The following is a 13060-nucleotide window of genomic DNA, read 5'->3' on the forward strand; positions in this document are numbered from 1 at the left end:
TAATATATACATACAAACTTATTTACTTACCTTCTTGTTATGTATTCTTAGATTATAAGAACTTCATAAAAACATTTTTCATAATTATCTCTATGTTTTCAGTAAGAAGAAGAATGCCTAGACATAACTGTCAGTCAATAAACATTTTTGAGCCACTGTTGATAAAAATCCATGTTATGTTAAAGGTAAAGTATCATCTGTGTGCAATAAATTCCAGAGCCACAGTTAGTCATTTTTATACAGAAACTCTAACATAACCAAAATACACTTTTACAACATTCTGTTATATTTTACAAGATGCTATAATTGGGGGTGGAGAGGATGCATATTGCAATATTAACATCTGGAGTTTGCATCTTTATTATATTTTATGACTTTGATAAAGTAATTTTCCTTCAGTTTTGCTCTGCAAAATTGAAATAATACTGATAACATAATTAGATGTAAAAATACATGTGAATCTTCCTTATATTAACACACTAAACTTATTTTTACATATGCAACATATTTAAAATTTAGAAAAAAATATGTGTTTATAAGAACACTGATATGGGGGCTTCCCTGGTCGTGCAGTGGTTGAGAATCTGCCTGCCAATGCAGGGGAAATGGGTTTGGGCCCTGGTCTGGGAGGATCCCACATGCCGCGGGGCAACTAAGCCCATGCACCACAACTACTGAGCCTGCGTGTCTGGAGCTTGTGCTCCGCAACAAGAGAGGCCACGATAGTGAGAGGCCCGCACACTGTGATGAAGAGTGGCCCCTGCTTGCCACAACTAGAGAAAGCCCTTGCACAGAAACGAAGCCCCAATGCAGCCAAAATAAAAAAAAAATAAAAATAAAAATAATAAAAACATAAAAATACCCTAAAAAAAAGAACACTGATATGAAATATTGCATAAATTTAGTATTATACGCACTCATCTTACTCCTAATTCAAACACATCTACCTTTACCAAAATTCCTCCTAGTAATACTTTATATCACTTATTACGTATTTAATATATGTCCATGATAAATATTTTAATGTTTTCCTAAGAAGTGTTCACAACAAATATCTTTTAGGTAGTCATTAGCAATGCTATTGTTTGCAATGTGAAATTGCCCTAAGACTTAAAAATATCGTATAAATATGAATTACTATGTTTAACTAGAATAAAAATCTCATATAAATTACTATGTTTAACTTGACCCTAGATCTCTGAGTTTTCTAGAGCAATTTGTATATAGGTAGGTTGAATTAATACTCTCCATATAACAAATTAGTTGGGATATTTTTATCCATATTTTTTAAACCTCTATAAAAGTCTTAGGTAGGAGTAGTTGTGGTATCTGACAATTGATCCAAGCTATTATTTCACTTTATAAACCCACTCTTCCTTAGGTGACCCCAACTTACCCTGTCAGATAATTTTGATATCTGTAAAGATCCTATTGAATCTTTCTAGGGTGAGACAGCCCATCCTTACCTTACACTGACCCTAGTAAAACTCATCCATTGATTCATTTCTCTCTTTAGTAAATATTTATTGAACATCTACTGCATGTCAGGTGTTGATTTAGACATTCAAGAAAAATTTGTTAATGAAATAAGCAGATCACTGTAATACAGTCTGAATTCTGGGACATCTCTAGTTAATGACACATTTGGTAGTTTTCTGTTGTTCTTCCTACCAGAGTAATTCTGATGCTGTAATTCTATTGTCATTGCATTTCGTGGACTATTCACAAGGTGGCAATAGCATGCCCTTGTTCCCATGGCCTATCTCTTGAAGCCTTAAAAAGATACCAAATTGTTTCCAATGGTTGATTCCCCTGACTCAATGATCCCTTCTAAAGGAGAAGTCCTTTCCTTAAATAATATTTAGCACATTCAGAAGGAGACCACATCACAGTACATAGAGATGCATATAGTTACCTCTATAAATTTTTCTTTTGCTTTTTTTCTACAACTCACTGGTACTTAAAAATGTGGATTTGGGGGTAGACTTTGTCTTGGTGCACAAAAGGAACTCTCCTAGTAGCTGGAGCCACTATTCCTTCCTGGAACTTAAAAGTTGGCTGTAAAAGTAGACTATTAGAGTAGAACTTCGCAGTCATTCAGGGTATTTTTCCCTCTCTTTGAGTGTCCATTTCCCACACTCTCCACTATATTTGTCAGGAATTTCATAATACAGCAGGACAGGGTTTAAGGTTTACCCCATGTGGTATCCAAACTCTAGGTAAGTTAGAAAAGTCAGGACACCAGTTTCAGCGCCTCAAAACATTCCAAGTGAGTTAGATAGGATAGGAGTTGGGGGGCCTGAACTTGGCATTTGTCAAGTACCACTATTATATATATATATATATATATATATATATATATATATATATATATATATATATATATATATATATATACTGGTGCAGTTTTTTTAAAAAGACAGAATATTGGTAATTTAATGGTTGATTAATTAACTACTAATGTGTAAGAAATATTCCAAAAATATGATGATTTAAAGCAACACTTAATATGTATTATCATATATATTTTCTGGTTCAAAAATCTTGCAGCAGCCCAGCTGATGGAGTGGTGGCTCAGTACCTCTAATGACTTCAGCTAGGATTCTTAAGGTTGTTATTCCAAATTTAGGTTATTAATCTTAAACTTTTCAGATTTAGTACTGTTTCATTATAGGATATAAGTTGTCTGTTAAAATACAGTGTATTTTACTCATATATATTCTCTCATTCACACATATATTTAAAAAGAAACAGCAAATCAATAATATTTTTTAAAATTCATTTAACAAAAAATGTGAAGAAGATAGAGTTTTCATCAGTTTATTAAAATGTTTAAATCCATATTTTAAACTATATTTCCATTTTCTCTCCACATGTACTCTAAATTCATAGTATACTTTTCCTCTTCATGGGAAGCTGATTAATTTTAGGTATTTGATATTTAATGTCTCACCTCCTACTCTTTAGGGTAATTTGTTTTCCATTTCTGAGCTAACTCTGTTTCTCCTCAGTGTGATGGCAGTCTCCATGTTGACAGGGAGCAGTGTTGAACCAGGAGTGGCTGGAGTGGGATCCCAGAGCAGGGTGGTAGTGTGTGTGGGATGTGCTCTGGGCCAGTCCTGGAAGGCAAGTCATAGCTCCAGACAATTTTCAATATGCTGCCTCTCTGTTGGGCCAGGGAGCAAGAAAATATGTGTCCACAGTCTTCAAGTGGGGCGTCTCAGTTTCCCATAGCCCTCCTATAAGTCCCACTGGTTTTCAAGTCAGCCAAGAATCTTGTATTCTTGGCACCAGACCTCAGGGCTGGGATGCTTACTATATGTGGTCCAAACATGTAACTCCTCAGGGAGGATCCTTGAGACTGTGATACTCCTCTCTGGGTCACCTGCCAGTGGTGTGTTTCCCAACTGGATCATTTCTGCATCACGCATAACAGACTCCATGTAGTTCTTTCTTTATAACTTTGGTTGTAGAAAAGCCATTCTGCTAGTCTTCAGATCATTCTCAGAGAGAGTTGCTGCATATATAGTTGTGGTTTTGATGTGCTTATGAGGGGAAGTGAGCCCAGAATCTTTTTACTATGACATCTTAATCCGTCCTCCTGCATGCTCTCATTTAAAGCTCATAAGAACTCCATGAAAGAGATTCTATAAATGTTCTTTGCATCTGAGGCTAAGCAACATAGTTTTCCAAGTTTACACAGTTTAGAAAAATTAGAATTAAACTTTTAAATAACTGTAACTCAAACCCATAAGAAGTAAACTTAACTGTAAGATTTGTTAATATTATTTTGCCTGAGAATGATGAACTTCTTTTTAGGTCATATTGAATTTTAGATGATTGTAGTCCAATCAAGTGAAGGTATACATTTTCATTTTAGAGCTAGAACCAGGCAGATGAATCTGCCTGAGATTAAAAATGTGGGGAGGTCTTCCCTGGTGGCGCAGTGGTTGAGAGTCCACCTGCTGATGCAGGGGACACGGGTTCGTGCCCTGGTCCAGGAAGATCCCACATGCCACGGAGAGGCTCGGCCCGTGAGCCATGGCCGCTGAGCCTGCGCGTCCAGACGCTGTGCTCTGTAACGGGAGAGGCCACAACAGTGAGAGGCCCGCATACAGCAAAAAATAAAACTAAAAAGTGAGGAAGCTCAACAGTGGAACATTTCTTTTTATTATTATTATTATTTGATAATCCTCCTTGTATACCTTATTCTACTTCTTGCTTTAGAATCCTGATAGCATGGGTGATGAATCTCTTGGATTGGTCTTTACTGTTGTCATTTTCTTCTAACATGTTAAATATTTTTGTATTTTTCTGCATTTTAATTATTTCCTCAGTTTAATTTATAAATAACAAGCTTTACTTTTAGGGCTATACTTAAAATTAGACAGTCAAAACAAGACATATTTTCTTTTTTTAGTTTCAATATCATGTTTCTTTTAAAAAAAATACCATATACTACTTTGTTTTCTTATTTTTTAATAAACTTTTTTATGGATAAATTATTCTCTCAAACCTCTCTGAAAATATATAAGATCTTTAAAACATTTTACTTATTCCTATAAATGTTTCTATTCTGTCTGTCTGTAAGAATAGTACTATTTTACTATTTTATGAAAAATTCAAAAACCCCGTAAATAATGATATATTATAAAGAAAGTCTATATTTTTATCACCATTCAATAATCAAACTGTGGACAGTGTTGTTTAATTTAAATTCTCATTAACTTATCCACCTAGATTATTTTAAAGAAGACCCCAGACATAATATTATATAATCAAGAGAAATACTACATTTTTTATGGCTGAGGAATATTCCATTTTATATATGTACCATATCTTTATCCATTCATCTGTTGATGGACATTTAAGTGGATTCCATGTCTTGACTATTTTAAACAGTGGTGCAAGAATATTGGGGTGCATGTATCCTTTCAAACCATGGTTTTCTCCATATATATGTCCAGGAGTGGGATTGCTGGATCATATGTTAGCTCTATATTTAACTTCTTAAGGAACTTCTATACTGTTCTCCATAGAGGCTGTAACAATTTACATTCCCACTAACAGTGTAGAAAGGTTCCCTTTTTTCCACACCCTCTCCAGAATTTATTGTTTGTGGACTTTTTGATGATGACTATTCTGACTGGGGAGAGGTGATATCTCATTGTAGTTTCGATTTGCATTTCTCAAATAATTAGTGATGTCGAGCATATTTTCATGTACCTCGTGGCCATCTGTATTTCTTCTTTGGAAAAAATGTCTATTTAGGTCTTCTGCCCAGGTTTTGATTGGGTTATTTGTTTTTTTTTTTTTTTCATAATGAGCTGAATGAGCTGTTGGTAATTTTGGAGACTAATCCCTTGTCATTCACATAATTTGCAAATATTTTCTCCCATTCTGTGGGTTTTCTTTTCATTTTGTTTATGGTTTCCTTTGTTGTGCAAAAGCTTTTGAGTTTAATTAGATTCCATTTGTTTATTTTTGTTTTTATTTCCATTACTCTAGGAGACAGCTCAGAAGAATATTACAGTGATTTATGTCAAAGAGTGTTCTGCTTATGTTTTCCTCTAAGACTTTTATAGTATCCAGTCTTACATTTAGGTCTTTAATTCACTTTGAGATTATTTTTTGTGTATGGTGTTAAAGAATGTTCTAATTTCATTTTATTTACATGTAACTGTCCAGTGTTCCCAGCACCATTTATTGAAGAAACTGTCTTTCCTCCGTTGTATAGTCTTGGCTCCTTTGTTCTAGATTAATTGACCATAGGTGTGTGGGTTTATTTTGGGTCTTTCCCTCCTGTTCCATTAATCTATATTTCTGTTTTTCTACCAGTACCATACTGTTTTGATGACTATAGTTTTGTAGTCTGAAGTCAGGGAGCCTGAGTCCTCCTGCTCCATTTTTATTTCTCAAGATTGCTATGGGTATTTGGGTTTTTTTATGTCTCCATGCAAATTTTAAGATTTTTTTCTTCTAGTTCTGTGAAAAATGCCATTGGTAATTTGATAGGGATTGCACTGAATCTGTAGATTGCCTTGGGTAGTATAGTCATTTTGACAATATTGATTATTCCAATCCAAGAACGTGGTACACCTTTCCATCTGCATCATCTTCGATTTCTTTCATCAGTGTTTTATAGTTTTCAGAGCATAGGTCTTTTGTCTCCTTAGGTAGGTTTATTCTTAGGTATTTTATTCATTTTGATGTGGTGGTAAATGAGATTGTTTCTTGAATTTCTCTTTCTGATCTTCTGTTGTTAGTATATAGAAATGCAACAGATTTCTGTGTATTAATTTTGTATCCTGCAACTTTACCAAATACATTTATGAGCTCTAGCAGTTTTCTGGCATCATCTTTAGGATCTTCTATGTATAGTATCATGTCCTCTGCAACCAGTAACAGTTTTACTTCTTTTCCAATTTGGATTCTTTTATTTCCTTTTCTTTTCTGATTGCCATGGCTAGGACTTCCAAAACCATGTTGAATAATAGTGGTGAGAATGGACATCCTCATTTTATTCCTGATCTTAGAGGAAATGTTTTCAGCCTTTCACCATTGAGTATGATGTTTGCTGTAGATTTGTCATATATGGCCTTTATTATGTTGAGGTAGGTTCCCTCTATGTCTACTTTCTAGAGAGTTTTTATCATAAATGGTTGTTGAATTTTGAGGGTGTTCCATGTTGCATGCATATATGTTTCAATTGTTAAATCTTCATCTTGGATTTATCCTTTGTTTATTATGTAGTATCCTTCTTTGCCTCTTATAACAGTCTTTATTTTAAAGTCTATTTTTTCTAATATGGGTATTGCTACTCCAGCTTTCTTTTGATTTCCATTTCATGGAATACCTTTTTCCATCCCCTCACTTTCAGTCTGTATATGTCCCTAGATATGAAGTGGGTCTCTTGTGGACAGCATATATACAAGTCTTGTATCCATTAGGCCAGTCTATTTCTTTTTGTTGGAGCATTTAATCCATTTATTGTACATTTAAGGTAATTTTTGATATATATGTTCCTATTGTCATTTTCTTAATTGAAAGAATGAAATAATGCCATCTACAGCAACCTGGATGGGCCTGGATTATCATACTCAGTGAAGTAAGACAGACAGAAAAAGACAAATGCCATATGATATTGCTTATATGCAAGAAAAAGAATGATACAAATGAACTTATTTAGAAAGTAGAAACAGACTTACAGACTTAGAGAACTAAGAAGGGTAAGGGAGAGAGATTGGGAGTTTGGGATTGACATGTACACACAACTATATTTAAAACAGATAATGAAAAAAGACCTACTGCATAGCACAGGGAGCACTGTTCATTTAGGTTATATTCTGTAATAACCTAAATGGGAAAAGAATTTGAAACAGAATAGATACATGTGTACATTTAACTGAATCACTTTGCTGTACACCTGAAACTAACACAAAATTATTAATCAACTATGCTCCAATATAAAACAAAAATTAAGAAAAGAAGAAATAGAAATACTTCATTATCTATGTTTAAAATGTGTGGACAATCATGATGTATCAAAATGCCAATATCATATGTTAAAGAATAGCATTAATGCTTTAATGTCATCAAATATTATATCTAGTCAGCAATCAAATCCCTCTGTCTGTATATTTATTTTACAGTTTAGTTGTTGAATTCAGAAAAGAAAATATATATATTTTTAGAGTATCATAATTGGAGTCTTATTAATAGTCATTTCTCCTCTCTCTCTCTCTCTCTCTTTCTCTCTCTTTTTGCTTTGCAATTTGGCCATTAAATAACATATAATAACATTCCTCCTTTCTGGATTTGCTTGTTCACTGTTTTATTTAAAATGTTTATATTTGCTCTCTGTTTACTGGAAGTTACATCTTGATAATTTATTGGATTAATATGAGGTTTATTCGTGTACTTTCAAGAGAAGGTATGCAATGTCTAATTTTCTATGTTTTTGTGATACAAATCACCATTGTTTATTATTGCTTAGAACTGCTAATTCATTAGGGATTGTAAAGTGAAAATATTCTAATATCATTCCCTTTTCACTTATTAGCTAGAATGTCCCTATAGGGAAAACATCTCTTCATCAACTCTTGTGTTACCTTGAAGTAAGTTTCTAACAATAAAGAAAGATAAATGCCTGATTTTCTATCACCCCCACCTTTATATATTAGTATTCAGAATATCTGGTAATATCACTAGAATTGCCTCAAAGTGACCAAAGTTTATTTTGTTTGTTTCTGAATCATTGCACACACTGAGACTTAGTGTGCTATGGTCCACTCTAGTTACTATAGTTATTGAAAATTATTCTATTTTGTCAGTGTGCAGCTCTTCTTTCTGTTTCCTTTACATATGATTGCAGTAGTTTTTGCCTTATTGTATGATCATACTCCAGACTCATTTTCTAAGTATTTTGTCCCAGCACAGATGTAAGTTATTTCTACCAGGACTCCTGACTTTAATAGAAGATATTATTTGGACACCATAATTGAGACAGTAGAAATTATCATTGCTGCTTGGTTAATAAGTCTTTTATGTAGAGTAAATAGTCATCCTTATTGAAGAAAAAATACATTATGAGTTCATTCTGATATTTCCTACTCAAATTTATGATCATGGGGGTTTTACTTAACAATTTTTAGGCTGATATTTTTATTTTAAAATAAAACACATACAGAAAAGGGCAGAAAACAAATGTATAGGTTAATGAGAAAACAACTTTTTGTATATAGGTAGATGTAGGTTTTTATTAAAGTAAGAACAAACTATGTGGGAGAATAAATTTTCAGGAGAAGACAATAAATTCAGTTAAGCTGGAGTTGCAATTCATGTTGAGATATTAATGTTGAGACCTATCGTAGGCTGCAGAATTCTATAGTCATCAGAGTGAAGGTGGTTATAAACATAGACATAAATAGGATTGAAAATATGCTTAAAGTTTATAAAGTTAGAGGGGAAAAGATTAAAATTGGGTTTCTATGAATTTGGGTTATGGTAAGAGTAGAAAAAAGGAAGTAGAACCAAACATAAAGATAAAGCTGACAAAAGGGAGGCTAAATCAAAAGTTTAAAGTGGAAAGAAAATAGAAAAAAATATGTTCCTGCATAAAAAATAAATTCATATGTCATAACTATAACAAAAAAAAGAAGAGAAGAGAAAAAAGAAAAGAGAAGAGAAGAGAAGAGAAGAGAAGAGAAGAGAAGAGAAGAAGAGAAGGGAAGGGAAGGGAAGAGAAGAGAAAGAAGAGAAGAGAAGAGAAGAGAAGAGAAGTGAAAAGAAGAGATGAGGTGACCAGGAAATGGCCATGAGGTGATCATCCACGACATTATTCAGGAGAGTTGGATTAGATTGTTGGGTCAGGAATCATATTTCTATGGTTGGGAAAGTGAATGTGGGGAAGAAGAAATAAACAGCTAAAATGATAAAGAAACTTTAAAATTGAAAATCAAATTTCAGCTATCCAATTCTGCCCACTTTTTCAATCAGGCTAGTTTTGAAATGATGTTCTCAGAGACTCTCACTAGTCATAAGAGAAGCCAGGCTGATTCAAATTTTATAAAATATTATATACTAGACTTCCTGTGAATATGCTACTTAAATAAGTTGTTCTCTTTTTTTAAAGCCAAAAATTTGAAAGCCATTGCTTTCATATCATATTTTATTGAATTAATTTTATACTTCTTTTAAAGCAGACCAAGAAATACATGGCTTTAAGAAAGATATGTAAACACTTTAACAAAACAACATATTTTTATTTTGTAATCATTTGTAATGAAAACTTTTATTTTCTTCTCATGGTCTTTGTGTATTATTAAATTATGTGGTGTAATGTAAATCATCTGAAGTTTTCTAAATTTTAGAAATCAAAAATATAGAAAATTATGACATATTTTCAATAGATAATAAAATTATAAATATCAATTTCTTTTAAAAAATAAAGTCATCTTAACTTTTCTCACTTATTAGAAGACAATTTTCTTACAGGTTCCCAAGTACTAAATTAGAATATTATTGGAATGTTCTCCTATGTAGAAATGATATTTACCAAATTTACCTGTTTTTCCATCAGTGGAAAAAGCTGGTAAAATTCACTATTATTAAACACTATCTTTCATATATGTTTTCTCTTAATCTAAAACAAAAAAATATATGGATCTATTTTGAAAAAAAGTAAAATAAATTGATAAAAATGAGAATTTTGTGATTTAGTTGACACAAATTAATTATAATAAAATATTACTTTATTAATAGTCTTTAGATAAGTACAATGACACTATAGCCTCCTTTAAATACACCAATTATTTGAAAATTAAAACTTGTTGAAAATCCTCCATTAATAAATTGCTTCAATTTTCTATCAATATGAACTTTACCTTCTATTATTTGAAAATTTAGGCCATAAGTTTGCAGATTATTCTCATATGAATTATTCCTTTTTTTCTGTGCTAAATATAGTAATTCTCTAAAATTTTTTCCTTCAGGTGGTTGCTAACTTTACAGTATTTTTTAAATAGTATTTTGTTAAACAAATATACCAATGTGTCCACTCCCTTACCTCAACAGATGGTTAACAGCAGATGGTGTAGGTGATTGCTCATATATTTTCTCAGAACAGAATAAGAAGAAAAATTCAGGTGTGTTTATTTACCCAAATTTAACCAATTAAATAGGTTCAAAAGAGTCTCTGAATTTAACACCACTTATATGACCCTAAGAAAGATATTTATTGTACTTGTAGTCTTCTTTTGATTGATTTAGCCAGTTTTCTTGTTACTTTCATTCTTAGAGATCCATGGCTTCTCCTTGATAATTTTAAATATTTCAGCTTTTAAAAGTTGACCAATAATGTATTGACAGAGGCAAAAAACAACAACAACAACAAAAAACACATGAACAAAACAAAAGCAGTACATTGGAGTTTACGATAAAACTTCCGTTTCCTCCTAGTCCTTGTTGCATATATCACAAGAAAAACTGTGTCCTATATGAGTATAAACATACTCATAAATACATATATACATGCATGTATACATATATGTGTGTATTCATATTCATGTATTCATATCCTTGCCAAAATCTTTTCTGCTTTTTTGGTTTATTGTTTTATTTCATTCTACACATGATTTTAATGTTTACTGCTTTTTAAAATCAACAATCGTTCATGAGAATTGTGTAGTTATTTTGTGTGCTCTCTCTGTTCTATAGGAATGTTGTAATGGAGAATACAGGCATACTTAGTTTAATTGCACTTCCTTTTATTGTGCTTCATAGATATTGCATTTTTTACAAATTTAAAGTTTGTAGCAACCTTGTGTGGAGCAAATCTGTAGTTGCCATTTTTTCCAACAGCATTTGCTCACTTCATGCCTCTGTGCCATATTTTGGTAATTCTTGCAATATTTCAAATACTTACATTACTAATATATTTGCTTTGCTGATCTGTGGTCCATGATCTTTGATGTTACAAGTGTAATTATTTGGGGGTGCCACGAAACATGCCCATATGAAAAAGGGAACTTAATTGATAAATGTGTGTGTTCTGACGGTTCCACTGACCAGCTGTTTCCCCATCTTTCTCTCCTCAGGCTATTCTATTCACTAAGACATGATATTAATGACTAATATTAGTCTAGAAATGATTAAGTTTAGTGAGAATGGCATGTTGAAAGCTGAGATAGTCCAAAAGCTAGACCTCTTGTACCAAACAATTAGTCAAGTCATGAATGCAAAGGAAAAGTTCTTAAAGGATATTAAATGTGCTACTCTAGTGAACCCTAGAATGATAAGAAGACAAAGTAGCCTTATTGCTGATAGGGAGAAAGTTTTAGTGATCCAGATAAAAGATTAAACCTGCTACAACATTTCCTTAAGTCAAAGCCTAATCCAGAGCAAGGCCTTAATTCCCTACAATTCTATGAAGCCTGAGAGAGGTGAGGAAGCTGTAGAAGAAAAGTTTGAAGCTAGCAGAGGTTGATTCATGAGGTTAAAGGAAACAAGCCATCCCCATAACATAAAAGTGTAAGGTGAAGCAGCAAGTGCTGATGTAGATCAAGTGCTGATGAAAATCATTCTATGCAGCTAGTTTTTTATGGTTCTTTAGATGAAAACTCTCTGAGAAATTCTTAACATATCTAAGCCTTAATTTTCTTTGTACAGTTAAAGAATAAATAGCACCCACAATATAAGGTTTTGTTTAGGTATTTGTAATTTGCTTAGAACAGTGCCTGCATAGACGAAGTGTCATACAAATGACTGTTTATAAAACTTGGACTATCAAAAGCACCTCTTTTTTTCCAGCTTTGTTACTTCAAGTCTGAATCCTTGTTTGGGATGGTGTGAGGGTACATTCAGAGCCTCATTTCCATTTCCATGCATTCCATTTCTCTCTCTTCTTCCAGTAGACAGCTACTATTTTTACGATGTTCTTGGATCCTGGTGAAAGAGAAATATGGTTATAGAAATATCTTACCTGCCTTGATTTGGCATAGCAGGTTCATGGATTGGCACCTGCTAATTTTGCTCTCATTGTGACTATATAATTGTAACTCTTTTGATGTTTCTTCACTGACTTCTTAAGACAATGTCCTTGAAGTTGTGAAAATGAAATCTCATTGATGATTAGAGTGTATATTGGTAAAATTATTTTGGAGAGATTTTAATTATACAAGAAAGTTAAAATGCATGTACTCCGTGACCTTTAAATTTCATTTCTAAATGTCTCCCCTACAGAAAATCTCATATATGTGTACAAGGACACTAATATGAGAATGTTTATTGAAAAACTCCCTGTAATAATGGACAAGAAAAACTACCTAACCAGGCCTTAACTGATATTTAAACTAGTTATTCACACATATTACTTGAACTCTCAATATAACTGGTCAAAATTTCTCCACTAATTTTTACACTCCTTCTTTCTATACTATTTCATTTGAAAGCATTAACTCATTTAAGTTATAATGTCTTTCCTATATCTGCCTTCTTACCCAGTTTATGACTATAATTTTTAAGTATGCATGGATTTCCAATTTACCAGCTTTGAAGACCA

This window comes from Grampus griseus (assembly GCF_964374135.1).
Source record: "Grampus griseus genome assembly, chromosome: 18".
Classification (NCBI taxonomy): Eukaryota; Metazoa; Chordata; class Mammalia; order Artiodactyla; family Delphinidae; genus Grampus; species Grampus griseus.